This window comes from Lepidochelys kempii, chromosome 1, assembly GCF_965140265.1.
Source record: "Lepidochelys kempii isolate rLepKem1 chromosome 1, rLepKem1.hap2, whole genome shotgun sequence".
NCBI lineage: Eukaryota > Metazoa > Chordata > Testudines > Cheloniidae > Lepidochelys > Lepidochelys kempii.
Window position 1 is genome coordinate 338,080,101 of NC_133256.1, and position 21,023 is coordinate 338,101,123.

Consider the following 21,023-nt stretch of genomic DNA (forward strand, 5'->3'; position numbering starts at 1 on the left):
GGCACTCTGTCGCCCTCTAGTGGAGGCGAGGCCCGCTAGAGATTGATAGGCCTGCTACAGCCTGGACTAAGAGACATCTGTCTCTTAGCTCAGGCAGTGGAGGCTTATGCATCAAGCTCAAGGTTGTATCCCTACTGCTCATGAGTGGGATACTCAGTGTTCTGCATAACCCCCCCCCCGCAGTCAGCTCCTGCCTGAATGTGTAGGTGCCTACATTTCTGCTGTAAAAGTTCTATAGGAGCCTAGGTTTTTCTGTCTCTGAACAGGTGTACTCTTGCATCAGGCAGGTGTCTGGGCATCTGTCTCATGCCTAAGCCCCTGCACAATCCTCAAACCAGGTGAAGATAGGTGTTGCCTCACCCATCTGGCCTGTGGGGCCTGATCCAGTAGGCATGCTCTTCCCAGTTTCTTCTTCCTTGGAGTTAGCTTTCCCCCAGCCATTAGGCTGTGATGGGAGCTGCCAGTCTGCACCGGTATAGGGTAACAGAAACCTTTACGTTTTGCATGAGCCCATTTCTCTGCCACCCATCACGGCCAGCTTGTGGGTGATGGGTACCTATTAGTGCATCAGCTTGGTGACAGGCCTCTGTGAAGTGGCAGGGGTGTGTGTGTGTGTGTGTGTGTGTGTGGGTGTGTATTAAACATCCAAGAAGGCAATAGAGATACTGCAGGGTCCATGCCTGATTTTGGCAGTGCAGATTCCACCCTTAGAACTCTCTTCATAAAATTCAGTGTTGAGACAACACCCAGAAGTCAAGCATTTTATGCAATAAATCATGGCCTACTGCACTGGGTTGGGATTTAGGAGACCTGGGTTTTATTCGCAGGTCTGCCAGGGGCCTGCTGGATGACCATGCACAAGTCACCTCACCCCTCTGTACCTTAGCTTCCCTATCTGTAAAATGGTGATAATGATTACTCCCTTCATAAAGTGCTTTGAGATCTACTGATTAAAAAAATTTATATGAAAACTAGATGGTGGTGGTGTTTGCCTCAGCCTATGCTCTTGGTAGGAAAGTCTGGGTGTTTCTCGGCCTATCTCTTTTGAAGGGAAGTTAGGCAGAAGAGTGGACGGGGGGAATAGGTTGGCACCTTGGTACTTCATTGCCCACTCTGGCAATGTCTGAGGGGTTTTCTTTGTTCTGGAACTGAGGCAGGCCATTTTCTCAGAAAGCATGGCAATTTCCACTGGACTAGGTTTATTTTTCTCCTATGAATTGTTTGCCCTTGGAGCAGTAAGTGCACTCTTTGAAGGTGTTTGACAATCACTCTTCCTTGGTTTGCTGAGTTTGTCATTTTTTGGTAGTGCTGAGGATGGGGTATGCGTGTTTGTCCGTTGAAATTTTGCTGACAATTTCCTTGACAGGCACAGCAACCGACATACATTTCCTGAGGAGATATTTCCACATTCTCATTGTTCTTCAGGCAACTGTGACATTTCCCAACTCTGGTGGGCTAAGCCTCAGGTTTTAAGTACCTATGCTCCCTTGAACCAAATCCTAGCAGGGTTAATTTGACCTTTCCACCTTTCTGTGGTGGTTAAATTGAGGACTATGCAGTTTATTTAGTGAGCCAGAGGTCTTTCATCAAAACCGTAAAAACTGAGGCCTACATCTTCAAAGTGGATGCCTCAGTTCCAGTCCCATGCTTTCAAAAATCATGAGTCTAGCCTCTCAAAATCATAAGAATGGCATAAAACTAATGATCTAATTTTAAAATTAAAATGTCTGGTCCTTTTATTTGCCTTCTAGTATCAGAATGTTTAGGGGTCATGTTTTTAAGCTTTTCTCTGCAACCACCTGGGCTGAAATCTTTTCTTTTTAAAGGAAAGCTGAGAATTTCACATATTCACATGACTCCAGGAGCTGGGGATGTCAGAAAAACACCAGCTATTATGAGACGTGATAAAATCATGACAGTTGGCCATAATAGGTGTGATTTCCCATTCCTTTAACTGTTCGAGCACTCTCCCCCTCCCCAGTGCAAAGCGTCACTTTTGGGTTAATTCCATTTTGCAGCCAAAACAATAAAGCCACCACCAGAGCAAACCACTGTGTCTATCTCCTCCGCTGGTGGATCCAGATAGAATATTTGATGACGAAGGATTTCTATCCCACGTGTGCTCAGTGCCGTCTCTGCCTGAAGACGGAAATATAAGCAAATAATATCAGAGGCACCTGGAGGCACAAGGTGACAGACTGCTGCTTTTTGCTGCTGGGACAGCATGAACCAGCCAGCTAGAGAGGAGGGTGTAGGCAAATAAAAACACAACAGAGGAATAGGCTGCTGCCCAGAGCTACTGCAAAAAAAGCCGTGAGGGGGAAGTAAGCAGGCAAAGGAGGAAAAGCAGCTTAGCCTGCACTGAAAGTCTATAGCCAACAGAGGGAGGCCAAGCACAGCTAAAGGAAGAATTCTGCAGTCCGCAGTGTTGGCATGCAGCCAGAAGAGGCAGGCCAAGCGTGGATAATTCAGTAACAAAAAAAAAAAAAGTTTCCCTGTGGCAGAAAAGGCGTCCGAGAAGTTGTAAAGTCCAACAGGAGAGCAGAGAAAATGGCAACTTTTGTGGGCAAGGTCAGTGAATGGAGAATCATGGGTGGTATACCTCGAACATTTTGAGCCATTTGAATCCTGCAACACCATCCAGCCGGCGATACGTTTCAACCTTTCTGACAGCGATAAGTCCAAAAGCATATGCACTGCTGGGTGACCTGTTGTCTCACACTAGGCCCGGAATGGTATGAATGCCACGCCTACTGCAGAAATACTTTTCTCCTATCCCACCAATGATAGCAGAATATAGGTCCCATCAGGGAAGCGGAAAGACAGTATCCTCATTCCTTGCTGCTCTAAGGCAGATGACAAAGCACTGTCAGTCTGGACAAATGTTAAGCGATGCCTTGTGTGGCCAGTCAGTCTCTGGATTATGCAGTGACCAGGTCCAGAAGAAGTTATTGACTGCATTATTGCTTACATTCAAGAAGGCAGTTGAAACAGCAGTTGCAATGGAAACCGCAGAGGAGACTCTGGAATTTAGTGTGAATTGAGAGGTTCATTTTGTGAATTGGTGAGACGGAGGACCGTGGGAATTTATGGAATTTCCTTGTGGCCATTGTGCACAAACTACGCACTCTGACAAGGATTGCTGGGCACGCCAGATTATTTGCAGAAACTGTCAGGACGGACGGACACATTACCAGGATCTGTTGCACAGTTCAGTGACCAGCAACATAGAGTAGCCATTCAGCCAAGAAGACACCTGTGAAGACTGCATCTAAGAAAGGATGGAAGTTGGGAATTCATAACTTGGAAAAAGACAAGAAGTCTGACACTGACTGACATCGCATCGGATAGGTGAGTGGCAGCCTGTAAGTCCCCCTCCCCAACAGTCCGCGCAGCTGCTTGGAGGGGGTATCGCGAACTCTCGTGATGGTAGTTGCGGGTTCTGGCAAGCCAGGCTAAAGGATTTTTTGGATAAATGGATAAGGAAGAACTATGGCCCATACCAGGTGCAGGGGTCAACCTGGGATGAGATTAAAAAGGAAATGGAGGAAGTGTTAGGGGACCCAGAGGTATGGGGGGTGGCTGAGGAGCCCACCCTCCTTGGTATATGGGTAGTGGAAGAAGGTCCCTGCCCATGGGGACTGAATGCCTTCCAGGGAAAGGAGGCACTTCAGTCTGCTTGTGAGAGGTTTGAAGTAAGGGCAGCATTACGGGAAGCTGCCAGGAATCTTTCAAGTTTGGTGCTGCTTCAGCAAGGGCTGCTGAAGGGTTGTAAATTAGTTAGGGGTGGTGAAAGATGATTTGGCACAAAAGGGTTTATAGTCAAAAGCAGAGTTAACAGACCACCTTTAGAGACTGGATCTGGGACTTGGTCCTGGGGGAGTGGGGAAAAAAAAGAAGTTTCAAAGTGCAACCTGCCTTTCCACACTCTTGTTTTTCTGAAGTTTTAATGGAGGGTACTTTGGATACTTATGTGAGATGTCAAGGAGGAAGTTTTTGTTTAATGATAAAACCCGGTTATATACATGTAACTGTATGTGCAACTCTGTGCAGTCATATTGGATGGAAGCTTGGTAATTAAATTTTCCAAGGGGGTCAGGTAGAGTGGCTACTACCACCACTATGCTTCTGTCCCCAGAAGCCTTTACAGCTATTCTGAGGGAAAATGGGCCCTTTTCCCACAGAAATGGTCTATAAGGGACTGCTGCAGGCAGCAGGCAGAGAGAGAATCTGATCAAAATTTTGACTATTGGGTAATGTAATCAAAACCACTAAAGGATGTAAGGGGTTTCTATTGGAACTTAACTTGGCTGCTCCTGGTTGTGTCTAGTTGTACAAGATGGAAGTGTAATCGGGGTACAGTTGTGTAAAAGAGTAATCACAGTGCAAGGGATGTTAGGTAAAAGAGAATTTTGTATGTGCACAGGTAAAAGGAAAAGGGGAGGAATGATGGGAACACTGAGCCTTGGGGTGGCTCTGGGGGATCAGATTGTTGCTTTGGTGGGTGCATGAAAACTCTGTGGGCACGGGGAAGGCAGTTACACCTTGTGTAAAATTAATTTGGCTAATATAATGTTATCGAGGTTAAACTATATGGAAGGAATGTGCACTTTCCCAGGACGTGTGCAGTGTATATTGGAGAAGGGGTAAAAGAAATGCAAATAAAACATGGTACTTCATTAAAATCCTAATAGGGCTCCAAAAGGAGCCACAATAGGTTGTGTTTTCTTTTTCAGATCTCTGTTTGTTTTGGAGCAGGAGATGAAAGTGGAAAGTAATCAGAACTCTAGTGGAAGTGGAATGTTTCCCTTTTAAGACACTCTCTAAACTGCTAACAGCTTTGGATCCAGAAGCAAGCTAGTAAGCCTCTGTGTAAATGCAAATTACCTAGCTGATGGGCACAAAGGAGCTGCAAATAACGAATACATATGGTCAGCAAACAAGCTACTAGAAGACTCAAGATTATGGCCCTCCAGGAAACGGAGGTTAAAAAAAAAAAAAGTCAAGCCTGAAAATAAAGGGGACAGGTTAACCTTAAGGGGTGTGTGTGTGTGTGTGTGTGTGTGTGTGTACAGTGCTAAAATCTGAAGCTGTGTCTCAGCTATTACCTGAGAATAAACTTAAAGCTTGGTACAGCAGAGAAACTATTGCAAACTTGGTCTGTTGTACAAGAGGGGAAACTGAGGTACACCATCTCATGAATTTCATAAATGACCAGTGAGTGGGGTAATTCACTAGCCTGACTATAGAACAAAATAAGGACAGCCTGGAGGTAATTCTTCCGTTTTTCCTGCAATTAGCAAGGAAGTTTGTAAAAGAAAGTGGTATTATTATTATTAAGCAATAATCTGTCCCCACCAGGGGGGTGGAAATTGTTTCTTTTGTTTTTCAGACACTCTACAAGCAAGCTGGCACAAGCGGAAGAATAACTCAGAATACCGTGGATCTATGTTTGTGTTGTTTGTCTGTGGTGTTTGTCTTGTTGCTAGCATTGTTGTGTTTTAATGAACAGAAAACCTCATGATGTGGGTGGGGGATGGCTTCAAAAGGCTGACCTTGGGGGGGAAGATGTGTATGGGAATGCAAAATGCTCAACTAGGAGGCCAGCATCTGTGTAATAGCTACCGTGGTACCTGGAAATGGAATGGCACCTAAGGTGGCCCCCACAAGCCCTATGGAACTAATGAGAAGGGGAGGAGCTCACTGGGAATCAATGGAGGGGTGTAAAATAGTGTAAATCAATAGAAGATGTTTGGATGTGCCCCTCTCCTATGACTATAGAGGAGCAGGATCAATGGCCTATGCAAGGGGTGGACAACTGGGTGTACTGTGTATAAGGTGTTTTGCTGGGAATGTACATATTACTGGGGGCACAATTACACCAGCCCATAACCAAACTACACACATCTACATGCTGCTATCTGGACTTTGGTGCACAAATGGATCTGTGAATCTTATTGCTGTGAATAAGCCAGGGCCTACTACCTGATTCCATACCAAGTGGTCAAGCTGGTTTGGACAATATCCCATTTCTCTGTGAACATTCAATGGACTTATGATATGGACAAAAGCATGCAAAACTTGCAGGAGCAGCTTGTTGCAACTGCCAGCAACTGGACACATAAGATCGTGACCCCATCGAAGGAGGAGAGGCAGTGTTTTGGGGGTGTCTCGGATGTTGGACCATACTGCAGTGGTCAGGACTTGGTGTTGCTGTGGATTTTGTATTGTTAACTGTACTTGTGTTACGTTGCACAGGGAGATAACCTATAAGTAATGTAATAAGCCCTCCAAACGCTGCAGTGTACTAGACAACCCGGACCCAACCTTCTCGGGCCCACTATAATGGGAAGTCTGGAACACTAATTGGAATAGGTGTGGTATGCCTGTACGAGAGAAGGTGCAGGGCACTATACTACACAAGGGGCAGTGGGACAAATGGAATATCGACCCTTCCACCTTGATGCCTGGCCCTATCAGGAAATGTGATGCCATATGTCCTACGCTTTTCCAGGGATACCTGGGCAGGAAGATCCCAAAAGAAAAAGAAAAAGAAAAAAAAAGGGGTGGAGTGTTAGGATATAGATATTCAGGTCTGTCTGTAAAGGCCTATACTCTAAGAATTTAGGTGTATTCTTATCACTTGGCTAGTTATAGAGGTACAAAAGAAAGAATCAAAATCACTGTCTGCTGGTGTAAGGGCCTTCTCTTACTGTGACAGTTTGAGGCCCTGTGCTTAGGCTAAGGCCTTTGGCTAAGCAGCAGAGGCAGCCATAAGCTGGGAAGCGAATGGTCAGATCCTCACATTCCAAACTAGTCACATTGAAAGAAGGTGCTATTGGGCTGTTAGGAATACAGTCCTGTCCTGATAGTGCCTATGGCCTCCAGAGAAAGGGAAGTGCCTAGAAAATGTAAAAGGAAACTTAGTTTGATAGCATCCTGTCTGGCAAGAATTCACTTATCAATAGCTGGGATGTGAAATCCTCACTTCTGTATTGTTTTGTCATTATAATTCCCACTTTGCTATTGTTTGTCTGTATAATCTCTGTCTGGTTCTGTGATTGTTCCTGTCTGCTGTATAATTAATTTTGCTGGGTGTAAACTAATTAAGGTGGTGGGATATAATTGGTTACATAATCATGTTACAATATGTTAGGATTGGTTAGTTAAATTTCAGGAAAATGATTGGTTAAGGTAGAGCTAAGCAGAACTCAAGTGTTACTATATAATCTGTAGTCAATGAGGAAGTGAGTGGGTGTGGGTGGGAGGGGGTGGGTGTGTGGGTGGGTGTGGGAGATGGGAACAGGAAATGAGAGTGGGGAAATTGGAATCATGTTTTGCTAAAGGGGCAAATGGGAACAGGGAATGGGAGTAAGGAAATTGGAATCATGTTTGGCTAAGGGCAGGAATGGGAACAAGGACACAGGTGTAAGGCTCTGTGGTGTCAGAGCTGGGAAGGAGGATACTAAGGAAGGAAACTGGAATCATGCTTGCTGGAAGTTCACCCCAATAAACATCGAATTGTTTGCACCTTTGGACTTCGGGTATTGTTGCTCTCTGTTCATGCGAGAAGGACCAGGGAAGTAAGTGGGTGAAGGAATAAGCCCCCTTACACTGACCAAGACCTAGCACTGCAATGTGTTATCAGAAGCTGGAGTCAGAGATGGCATCTGGGTCACACCTTTGATTGAAGGAGTTCCTACAAGAATAGTGCTTGAAACCTCTCCACAGATGTCATCACAAGTTCCTTTGGAAGAAAACTCCATGGTTTTGAAGACTTATACTGGAGAAAAGTTGGTCCCAAAGGAGATGCTCCAGGTGGAAGTTCAACTAGATGGGCAATCAGTCGTTTTACCCTGGTATGTGATGTAAGGAAAGTATCCACCATTATTTGGCTGAGCTTGGCTTGAGGAACTCAAGCTGAATTGGACCGAGATCAAGGTGATCATGAAAGCATGCTGAAATCTTCAAGAAATACTGGACAGATGCTCCAAAATTTTTGAACAAGAGCTTGGACAGATAACACTGAACTTCACTAACACATTGCTTAAATCTGAAAGCTAGCCAAAATATTGCAAGCCACAGTTGTGCCTTATGCTCTGACGCTTCTGGTAGAAGCTGATTTGGACTGATTAGTGAACGTCAGAGTCTTGTCACCGGTTTCACACAGTGAGTTGGTTGCAACCATCATACTAGTCATCAAGAAGGATGGCTCTGTCCAAATTTGTAGAGATTTCAAAGTGACACTGAATCCAATTATATATGCAGACCAGTATCCATTACCTCATGTGGAAGACTTGTTTGCCACGGTTAGTGGAGGACTGTGCTTCAGCAAATTGGATTTGCTCAGTGCATACCTAAAAATGGAGATTGATTTGGCATCTTGCAAATATCTCACAATCAACCCACAAAAAGGCTTACTTTGTTACAACAGGTTGCCTTTCAGTATCATATTGGCACCTGCCCTGTTCCAGAAAGCCCTTGATGAGATTCTGAAGGGACTGAACAGAGTTCAGTGCTATTTGGACAAAAATCCTAGGACCAAGGAAAGGGTCAAGAGGATCATCTTTGAAATTTGTATGCTGTCTTGCAGTGTTTGGAAAATGAGGGGCTCCGAGTACATTGAGACACGTGAGTTTTTCAAATCTTCTGTTGAATATCTTGGACTTGTAACTGATGCCATGGACTTAAGGAAATAACGAGAGAAAGAAAAGGTGGGTCTTGAAGCACCACCACCAGAAAACATGTCACAATTACGTTCATTCTTAGGACTGCTTGAGTGTCTGGTGGCAGTATTGGCACCTTTACATGAACTGTTACAAGCAAAGAAAAAATGGAAATGGACTAAAGAGTGTGAGTGTGCATTTAAGAAAGCAAAGAAACTGTTGACATCAGCTGAAGTTCTTATGCATTTTCATGCTTCACTGTCATCGAAATTGGCTTGTGATGCTTCAGAGTGGGAGCAGTTCTTTCGAATGGCAGGGAGAAACCAATTGTCTTTGCATCATGTACACTCATCACACTGGAGAAGAACTACGCATAAATAGAATGAGACGCTCTTAGCATTATCTTTGGAATTTGGAAGCTCCATACATATCTGCATTTTACATTGCTGATGGATCATTGCCCATTGCTTTCAGTTTTTGGACTGAAACATGGAATTCCATCATTAGTTGGTGCATGCAATGATGGGCATTTCTACTTTCAGCTCATTCATATACTATTCAGTTCTGTAAAGGGACTCGGCACAGCAGTGCTGATGGGCTGTCATGCCTGCCATGCCAGCTGTCATCAAACCCAAAGAAACTTCAGATGAAGAGTTCTATCTCAACTTGATGGCTAGGTTACCCATCACTAGCACAGATATCAACAAAGACACCGCTAAGGATGATACCACAAGGTACAGTGTTGGATCAACAGAATCCCCAGTTTGCACAATTCATGTCAAGTTAATGTGAATTATCTGTGAATCATGGTTGCATCTTATGGTGAATGCAAGTGATCACTGAAAAATCACTTCAGTATCAGGTTTTGGAAGCTCTTCACAAAGGTCATTTTGGCATTGTACAGATGAAGGCCAGGGCCCAGAGTTGTGTTTGATGGCTGAGGATCAACATAGATATTGAGAGGATGGTGAAGAACTGTACTATGTGTCAGCAAATTCAGCATGACCCTGGTCCATTTTGTCTACACCCTTGGTACCAGACCCAGCTGATTCCATACCAACCTGTTCAGGACACTGCTGCACCATTACCCCCACCAAGAAAGTGTGAAATCCAGTTGTGTGCCTGAACTTATAAATTGTCTAGTTAGTGAGTTGCTGTTCCAGGGCAGAATAAAGCCTTGCAACTTGAGTGTGGACTAGTCCACCCACAACTTTTAGTTAGGTTATACTGTGTTTTATGTTAGCCATACAAACAATAATGTATGAGAATATTTCAGAAGTTTTTTAAAGTAGGGTAGAGTAATGTGATGTCCTGTCCCTTTAAATGTTTGAACACACTCCCCCTTAGCAGTGCAAAGTCTCACTTTTGGATGTAAGCAAATCATATGCGTTTTAATATAGCTAAATGTAAATGAATATATGAGGAATAAAGAATGTAGGCCATACCTACAAATAGGGGACACTATCCTACGAAGCAGTGACTCGAAAAAAAGGATATGGAGGTTGTGGTGGATAATCAGCAGAACATGAACTCCAGTGTGATGCTGTGGCTAAAAAAGTGAATGCAATCCTGGAATGAATACACAGGGAAATCTCAAGTAGGAGAAGTTATTTTACCCCTATATTTGGCAATGGTGCAATCACTGCTGGAATAGAGCATCCAGTTCTGGTGCCCACAATTCAAGAAGGATGTTGATAAATGGGAGAGAAAAGAGAGCAACGAGAATGATTTAAGGACTAGAAAACATGCCTTATAGTGATAGACTCAAAAGAGCTCCATCTATTTAGTGTATCAGAGAGAAGATTAAGGGATGACTTGATCACAGTCTATTGTTGTGGTTCCCCTGAGACTTCTTCCACTTGGTTGCCCAAGAATTCAGTCAGACTGCAGTCACATCAGTCAGGTTCCTTTATTTGGCCTACAGCAAAGTTACACTGAGTGAGCTGACTCAAGCTGAGGGGTGGGTACAGGGCATACCATACATCCAAGGTCACACAGGAAACCTCTTCCTTTATGTACGTTTACACGTTACATGGCATTTACTATACACTGCATCACACGTTTTGGGTTTGGCTTCGGCTTCGTAACTTTGTAGGAACCAATCTCTGTACAGCGCATGCTGTCTGTGAACACCTTACTCTTTTCTTCATCTTGTGTTCTAGGCCTATCTTGTCCATTGCAAATGATTCCCTGGCTCTTCCCCCTTGTCTTAGCTAGTACAGACCTTCTGTTTCCAGCCTGATGACCCATTTACCTCCCTAATCCTCTCTCCCAAGGAATGAGGCCTCACCCATGTCCAGTTACTCATGTCAAGCCAGGCCTACATTCCATTGCTGCTGTTGTTCTTTTTTATATTAGCATTTGTTTCATTTGCATCATATTCCTGTCTTTCTATGCTTTCTTTAAGTACACTATCCAACAAGACCACAGTAGTTGTAATCATCTGAACCACCATGAATACTACGCTCAAAGTATGAACCAGAGGGTGCAAGCTCACCTGCTCTGGGATAGCCCACCAGAGTGTAATTTTGCATTATAAGTTTGCTTGGCCTTTAAAGCGTCTTTCTGTAATTTTAACTTTGCTTTTATTACATTATAAAAAACTGGTACAAAATATAAAAATCTTTCCATTTATCACCATAGGAAATTTAGGCGTGAAACAGAGCACAGGTCAATTAAAATAGCATTCCCTGAGTCCATACCAGAACTGGTCTTCAACAATTTCCATCCCACCATCAACCTCAGCCTAGACCAATCCACACAAGCAGTCCATTTCGTGGACACTACTGTACTAATAAGCGATGGTCACATAAACACCACCCTATACTGGAAACCTACTGACCACTATACTTACCTACATGCCTCCAGCTTCCATCCAGGGCACACCACACGATCCATTGTGTACAGCCAAGCTCTACGATACAACCACACTTGCTCCAGTCCCTCTGACAGAGACAAACACCTACAAGATCTCTATCAAGCATTCTTAAAACTACGGTACCCACCTGCTGAAGTGAAAAAAACAGATTGACAGAGCCACAAGAGTACCCAGAAGTCACCTACTACAGGACAGGCCCAACAAAGAAAATAACAGAACGCCACTAGCTGTCACCTTCAGCTCGCAACTAAAACCTCTCCAGCGCATCATCAAAGATCTACAACCTATCCTGAAAAATGATCCCTCCCTCTCACAGATATTGGGAGACAGACCAGTCCTCGCTTACAGACAGCCCCTCAACCTGAGGCCAAATACTCTCCAGCAACCACATAACACACAACAAAAACACTACCCAGGAACCTATTCTTGCAAAAAGCCCAATGCCAATTGTGTCCACATATCTATTCAGGGGACACCATCATAGGGCCTAATCACATCAGCCACACTATCAGGGGCTCTTTCACCTGCACATCTACCAAAGTGATATATGCCATCATGTGCCAGCAATGCCCCTCTGCCATGTACATTGGCCAAACTGGACAGTCTCTACACAAAAGAATAAATGGACACAAATCTGACATCAGGAATCATAACATTCAAAAACCGGTAGGAGAACACTTCAACCTCTCTGGCCACTCAGTAAAAGACTTTAAGGGTGGCAATTCTGCAACAGAAAAGCTTCAGAAACAGACTCCAGCGAGAAACTGCTGAGCTTGATATGCAAACTAGATACCATTAACTTGGGTTTGAATAGAGACTGGGAGTGGCTGGGTCATTACACATATTGAATCTATTTCCACAATGTTAAATATCCTCACACCTTCTTGTTGACTGTCTAAATGGGCCATCTTGATTATCACTACAAAAGTTTTTTTTCTCCTGATGATAATAGCTCATCTTAATTAATTAGCCTCTTACAGGTTGTATGGCAAATTCCACCTTCTCTGAATGGGTGTGTGTATGTATATGTGTGTGTGTGTGTGTGTGTGTATATATAAGTATATATATATATATAATCTTCTTACTATATGTTCCATTCAATAACGAAAGCCTATGCTCAAGTAAATTTGTTAGTCTCTAAGGTGCCCCAAGTACTCCTGTTCTTCTTCTTCTTTTTTTTTTTTTTTTTGCGGATACAAACTAACATGGCTGCTGCTCTGAAACCATACAATACATGTTATCACCATCAGTTTTCACTTTACCAACATCCTGGCATCTCAACCATACTTTGCAATTGGGTGACTTTTCCCCCAGAGCGAACTTACATGCCAGTAACGCTCCCTGTGAGACATTATACCTGCTCATGGAAGTGCCTTACAGGTGCAAACTGCAGTGTAAGTTTGCGGTTTTCCAGGCCTTGCATTGTCTTGCAACAGTATTAGAGGAGGGAAAACCAACTTCTTCCACATGGGGTTGCTGTGGGTTTCACCTTCACCTTCGTGGTATTGGATCCTTGTTAATGTTCTTATCCTGCAACAACTGTCACCCGTCTTCTACCAAATTTTTTACTTTTCTGTGGTGATAATACTTGCTCCATATCACTTAAGGTGGCTTTTACTTTGTATAGCATGTATCCCCCACATACTACACATATTATTATTAGAACACGTTGACTTAATTTCATACTTCCTTAAAAGCAATTGCAACATCGTGCACGCGTGCGCACACACACACAGAGTTAACAAAGCTTCATTAAGGAGCCCTTGGTTATGCTCATCCTGTGGATGCTTTTGCTGCTATATTCTGCTGAAATGCTTGGTCATGTTCCCACAGCATATCTGTCAGCTACATACCAATTTCAAACAGTTCCTGTGCCAATCCTGTTAAGTTTCTTTTGATGTGGTTGCCTCCTGCCTTGGCTGTTTTATGCATTCTAAAGTATACCTTTTGTTCAGAAATTCCTTTCAACAGTTTTTAACTATATTCTACCAAATTTTAGTGGGCACAATCCTTTAGGTAACTGCAGATTGGTAAAATTCAATAACACTGACCCATAAATAAACTAAACATTGTGGTACAATCTTTCATGAATAGGACTTAACCCTAATCCACTTCGACCTGTTTCTAGTCTAGGCCTTCTTAGTCTTTTTTTTTTTTTTTTTTAATTTACAAAACTCCTCCATATAGTTTTTGTTTTTACTCCCTTAACATTTATTTTACACCACAGTTAAAAGGAACTGCTGCATACGCTGTCAGTGGTTGGAGCTTTTGTCATGTTTTTGGATGGCCACTGCACCATTCAATGTAGCTCCATCATTCATAATTAGTAACCTGTTCAAAGAAAACAAAATTTGGAAGGCACTTCTGAGTAGGATTTAGATGGTTGGGCGTCACTCCTTATATTTACTCATTTTTTTCCTTGGTGCTGGGTTAGTTTCTATTTTCAAAGCATGCAGCCATCTGAAAAGAAAAAACACAACCTATTGTGTCTCCTCTATAGAGCCCTAATAGGATTTGAATTAAGTAGTATAAAAACATGAGAACGGCCATACTGGGTCAGACCAATTGTCTGAGGATCCTGTCTTCCGACAGTGGCCAATGCCCAATGCTTCAGAGGAAATGAACAGAACAGGGCACTTATCAAGTTATCCATCCCCTGTTGTCCACTCCTAGCTTCTGGCAATTAGAGCCTTAGGACACCCAGAGTATGGGGTTGTATACCTGATCATCTTGGCTAATAGCCATTGATGAACCTATCCTCTGTGAACTTATCTAATTTTTTTTTTAACCCAGTTATAGTTTTGACCTTCACAACATCCCTTGGCAAGTTCCGCAGGCTGATTGCGCATTGTGTGAAGTACATTGTTTTAAATCTGCTGCCTATTAATTTCATTGGGCGACCCCTGGTTCTTGTATTATGTGAATGGGTAAATGACACTTTTTCTCTACACCATGTGTAACCCATGTGCCTAATAGGGAGATATCTCTTTGAGACTCATTGCAGGGAGGTAGGAGTGAGTTGTGTCTGGGTCATTGTTGCTGGGCGGATTAAGCACTCCACATCCAGAAGCTTCTGGAATTGGGGGTGGTGGTTTTGATATGATGCTCCAGTAGGTTCCCTATTGCTGCGGTCAGACTCCATGAGGGCAAGCGGTCAGGGCAGCTGCTTTGCAGGGGGCCATGTGCCCTGTGTGAGCTGGGAGCAGGAAGCAACGCTGTTGTCCCTAACTCTGAAGCATTTTGCAGCAGGTTAGTGATATTGTTAACCCTCCAACAGGGAAGCCTGGGTAATGCTAATTATAGCAAGGGGAAATCGGGAGGGAAAAATAACTTTGTTTTAATTGTGTGCTTTGAATGTGGTTTTGATTTTAGCCAAACTGTTCCAGTTCCATTGTCTCAACTAGTCTGATTCACCAACTTTTCTTTAAATGTCGTACTGGGGAAAGAGTAATTTCTATTTTGCTATTTTCAGTTTTGTATTTTCTTGTAACAGGGTTTTCTTTAAATTTATACACTTAATGTTGTGGGTGGTTAATCAGTCAGCTGACTGGCTAGCAGTGATTTCAGCAGAGGAAGGGTCTGCCCGGATTCCAACTGAAGATTCCTGCAAGCAAATGGAGGGAAGATGATGTTTTCCACTCAGCAGATTGTCTAGATTTGGTGATCAAAGACTTTGAGACTTAGGTGAACAAAACCTAAGCTTCTGGGAACTTTCAGTTTCTTCTAACTGTGTTTCTGTGGGAACTGAACTGTTCATATTTTAATTTGTTTTCTTTATTTATGTTCCTATATACCTGTGAAGATAAAGTCTGTGGATTATAAAATAGCCATGTCATGCTATAAAGATTAATTTTCTTTATCATAAGATTTTATAAAGTTATTTAAATTCATTTCTTTAGTTCCTTTTGGGACTTGAATGTGGGGAGGCTGACCCTGTGCAAGCCTTGCTGAAAATCCTTAGACTCTGAGACTGAACTGGGGGTCTCCAGCTACTTTCTATGGGAGTTGGGTTTTTTTTTAAGCCAGTGGAGATGGGAAATGAAGTGAACTCTAGCCCACCCAAAGGTGACACATGCATGATTTTATAGATTTCTATAATTACCCCCTTAGTCATCTTTTTTCAAAGCTGAAAAGACCCAGTCCTTTTAATTTCTCGTTGTGTGAAAGCTGTTCCATACCCCTAATTGTTTTTCATGTCCTTCTCTGTACCTTTTCCACTTTTAATATATCTTTTTTGAGATGGCCTGTCTTGTCCATGGTTCCCTGGATGTTCCCTAGGGTGACCACACAGCAAATGTGAAAAATAAGGACAGGGGGTGGGGGGTAATAGGAGCCTGTATAAGAAAAAGACCCCAAAATTGGGACTGTCCCTATAAAATTGGGACATCTGGTCACCCTAATGTTCCCCCTTATCCTAGCTCTCTCCCAAGAAATGAGGCCTCACTCATGTTCAATTACTCATGTCAAGGCAGGTCTACATTCTACTGCTCCTTTGTCTTGTTTACATTTCTTTTACTCCCTTTATTGTACACACTGCATGTTCCATAAGAATGCACACTCCTTTCACAAGTTAACTGCCACTTTTTAATAGGCTCTTCCATTTAGCAGAGAAAGGTATAACACAATCCGCTGGGTGGAAGTTGAAGCTAGACAAGTTCAGAATGGAAATGAGGTGTAAAATTTTGACAGCGCGGGTAATTAAACTGGAACAATTTACTAAGGATCATGGTGGAGTCTCCATTTCTGACAATTTTTCAATCAAGTTTGGACGTTTTCCTAAAAGATCTGCTCTAGGAATTATCTTGGGGAAGTTCTTTAGCCTGTGTTATGCAGGAGGTCAGACTAGATGATCACAATGGTCCCTTGTGGCCTTGGAATCTATGAACCTTGTCATTTTTGATTATTTGGGCCCAATGTCCTTTCTGCTCTACCTGAATGTTAAAGATCCCAGGGCATTTTTTGTAAGACTAAAGGTTTAGTCTTGGTCTTCTTGGCCAAAATTTCACCTTCACCTATGTTGCTCTGCTAGTGAAACTGGAAGAGATGCTGTTGTCATTTGATGATTAAGCCTGATAAGTTTTTTTAAAAAATATATTTTTATTCCCAAAAGCTTACTGTTTAATCAGTAAGTTTTCTTCACTGGGAATTTGCAAATGCAGTAATTACCCAGGATGGCCAGTAGTTTTTCCTTCACTAAACTGGACCATGGCATAAAACCCTGCCATTGTAGGGTATGGCCCTTTAAGGATGTCAGACTCTTGCCTCAGGTGCTGGCTGTGCTCACTCAGATGGGATCGTGGGAGAGGGAGTAACTGAAGATTCACTCTTGAACCAGATAGCAAGGGTGAAAAATCGGGATGGGGGTGGGGGTAATAGGCACCTATACAGGACAAAGCCCCAAATATCGGGACTGTTCCTATAAAATCGGGACATCTTGTCACACTACTCAAACTCTACTGCTAGATTATGCTGTGTAAGACAAAGCAGACTTGAAATCGCTAGAGACGAGAACTATGAGTGCAGTCTGTGGCTCTGTTCATACAAAATTATGTCAGAACAAGCCAAGAGACCTAACTTGTCTGTGTATTATTACAGATCCAGCATCAAATGACTCCTTTATGGAGTTACACAAAGTATGCATCTGATTTCCAGAGCTTAGCTATCTTTAAACTAGAGAAGAGAAAGAATTTTGGGGTTAATTTTATCAAGTAGTCAATCTTCTGGAAAACGTGTCCAGGTCCAGGCTATGAGCCTTGGGCTGCAGGACAGTGCAGGTTGATGTGTAGGCCCTTGATTTCCCTGCATAATTTCACAACCTGCTAATTGTTCCTTGTGGGAGGTTTTACCTTTTGGTGTTTGCCACTATGTCTTGAAAATCCATGCAGGAGTGCATATTCTGAGATGTGCAGAGATGTGAGCCATGTACCAGACATGAGAATCAGGCCTCCAAAGATATTTTTTTAAAGGAACACATGGAAGTATGCAGCAACATTTAGCAACGCAGCATGTGAATGGCTAATTTGAACTTCCAGGGCATATTTCTCTTCTGCTCCAGTTTAAAATACATGTGTAAGTGGGGGAATAGTCCCGCTATTGTGAGGAACTTTCCCGGCTTCTGCACTACCCTGGTGAAGTGGGCTAGCTAAAGGATCTTAGTCCTTGCTCCCTCTTCCTTTACCCATTGGCCTCCCTGCCCTTGAGGACTCCCCTTCCACTCTCCTGTCTGGCAGAGTCCTCGTAACCCCAACAAGGCTGGGCCAAGGATTCCTGGGGGGCTCGACCCCCAACCCTGCTGTGGTCACCTAGGATGGGGCTAGGGTGTCCCCGCTCCGGGGTGTTCTCTCCGCACTGGGCACTTCTCTGACCCACTGACCATTACATACAAGTTAAAGCAAATGCAAGTTATTTAATCAACAATTAATTTTAAAAAGAATAAGGAATAACGGGAAAGGTTAAAGGAAACACATCAACCCGCTCTGTGGCAGGGAACGTCACAAACAGTGTCTCTGGAATGTCAGGGCAGTTTACAGTCTGTTCCTTGTAAGTCCCAGGCCGCCTTCTCAGGCCTTGGCTGTGCTGCAGGGATGCTGTGGGTTGGACACTGGCTCTGGTGGTGGCCTCACACTCTCAGGCTCTGAGTGGTAGGACCCTTCTTCCCAGTATCACCCCCGCCCTGTCAGGGTTACGATCCAAGCCTGGCCTGCAGAGCCTCTTGGCTGAGGCGTCTCCCTGTGCTGGGCCCGCTGCCCAGGGTCCCCCTCGGTCTCCCCAGCTGCTCACCGCACCCAGCTCTGGACTGCTCCAGCCCCAGCTCCACCGCTCGGTCTCTGCACTGCTGCCGCTGCTCTGCCTCCAGCTCCCTGGGCTGCTTCTTTGGCCCCTCTGGCTCTGGTTGCTGCAGCTCTGCTCCCAGGACAGGTCTGCTCTGCAGGCTGCTTCTGTGACTCTGCTCCCAGCACTGACCTGCTTCGCGGGCTGCTTCTCTGGCCCCTCTGGCTCTGGTTGCTGCAGCTCTGCTCCCAGGTCAAGTCTGCTTTCTCTGGGCTGTGCCTCTGGCTTTGGGGCTGCAGCTCTGCTCCCCAGCTCAGCTTGCACCCCTGCTTTCTCTTTAGCTCAGCCCCACTCTGTCTGACCCAGGCAATTCCAGATCACACAGGGGACGGGACCTCCCTGGCCTCCTGACTCCCAGATTAGCCTGCCCGCCCTGTCATTCAGGCTGACCTGGAGCGTTGGCCTCTCCCCATTGTTCCTGGGGACTGTCAGTCTCAGGGTCCTGATTCCCCATCGACCGTTCCCCTTTGAGTACTGGGAGCTAGCAACTAAAACACCCCCACTGAATGTTAGTAAGGGGGCACCAGTCCCCTTACACATGTGCGACGTGTAGGCTGCAGATTGAATGCTTTCTTTGGCTCGGACACATTGAACTGAACAATCAGAAACTATTGGGTTTTTGTCCAAGCTGTTTTCAATTTTTATCATAGGTAGGCAGGCCATTCGTTTGGTTTTAAGAAAGGCAGTTCTCTTTTTTTGTAAGGTTTTTCCTTGTCTGGAACTGAGACAAAACCGGATGTGATTTTATCTGGTATCATGGCTTGGAGACGCCATTTTGAAGAGCGTGCCTCCCTGTCCCCCCTTGCACACATGGTGTGGGTGAAGTCATGCCAGCAGGGAGCAAGGCAGTAGTACACTATTCAAAATAACAAGGAGTCTGGTGGCAGCTTAAAGACTAACAGATTTATTTGGGCATAAGCTTTCGTGGGTAGAACACAACTTCTTCAGATGCATGGAGTGAAAATTACAGTTGCAGGCATTATATAATGACACATGAAGGGAAGGGAGTTACCTCACAAATGGAGATCCAGTGTTGACAGGGCCAATTCGATCAGCGTGGATCTAGTCCACTCCCAATAATAGCTGAGGAAGTGTCAATTCCAGGAGAGGCAAAGCTGCTTTTGTAGTGAGCCAGCCACTCCCAGTCCCTATTCAAGCCCAAATTAATAGTGTTAAACTTGCAAATGAATTTTAGTTCTGTTTCTCTTTGAAGTCTGTTTCTGAAGTTTTTTTGTTCAAGTATAGCTACTTTTAAATCTGTTATAGAATGTCCAGGAAGATCGAGGTGTTCTCCTACTGGCTTTTGTATGTTACCATTTCTGATGTCTGATTTGTGTCCATTTATTCTTTTACATAGGGACTGTCTGGTCTGGCCAATGTACATGGCAGAGGGGCATTGCTGGCACATGGTGGCATATATCACATTAGTAGACATGCAGGTGAATGAGCCTCTGATGGTGTAGCTGATGTGGTTGGGTCCTCTGATGGTGTCGCTAGAGTAGATATGGGGACAGAGTAGGCAATGAGGTTTGCTACAGGGATTGGTTCCTGGGTTAATGTTTCTGGGTTGTGGTGTGTAATTGCTGGTGAGTATTTCCTTCAGTTTGGGGGCTGTCTGTAAGCGAGGACTGGCCTGCCTCCCAAGGTCTGGGAGAGTGAGGGATTGTTTTCCAGGATAGGTTGTAGATAGTTGATAATGTGCTGGAGAGGTTTTAGCTGGGGGCTATACATGATGGCCAGTGGTGGTCTGTTATTTTCCTTGTTGGGCCTGTTCTCTAGTAGGTGATTTCTGGGTACCCATCTTGCTCTCTCAATCTGTTTCCTCGCTTCCCCAGGTGGGTATTATAGTTTTAAGAATGCTTGATAAAGATCTTGTAGGTGTTTGTCTCTGTCTGAGGGATTGGAGTAAATGCAGTTGTATCTTAGGGCTTGGTTGTAGGCAATGGATTGTGTGATGTGTCCTGGATGGAAGCTGGAGGCATGTAGGTAACTATAGCGGTCAGTAGGTTTCCGGTATAGGGTGGTGCTTATGTGACCATCACTTATTTGCACTGTAGTGTCCCGGAAGTGGATCTCTTGTGTGGACTGGTCCAGGCTGAGATTGATGGTGGGATGGAAATTGTTGAAATCCAGGTGAAATTCAAGGGCCTCTTTCCCATGGGTCCATATGATGGAGATGTCATCAATGTAGCACAGGTAGAGGAGGGGCGCTAGAGGACGAGAGCTGAGGAAGCGTTGTTCTCAGTCAGCCATAAAAATGTTGGCATACTGTGGGGACCATGTGGGTACCCATAGCAGTGCCACTGACTTGAAGGTATAAGTCATCCCCAAATCCGAAATGGTTGTGGGTGAAGACAAAGTCACAAAGCTCAGCCACCAGGTGTGCCATGGCCTCATTAGCGATACTGTTCTTGACAGCTTGTAGTCCATCCTCGTGTGGAATATTGGTGTAAAGAGCTTCTACATCCATGGTGGCCAGAATGGTGTTTTCAGGAAGAAAATGGCATCCTACACGTGGTGTAACCTTGCGTGCACTAAGCATGTGAGGTCGTGCTGATGGGGCCAGGGTCATGCTGTTCCCAGAAGTACCTCAATGTTCAGTATTCTGGGAATGTGGTAGTGGTCATTCTAGTGACTGGTAATTATTA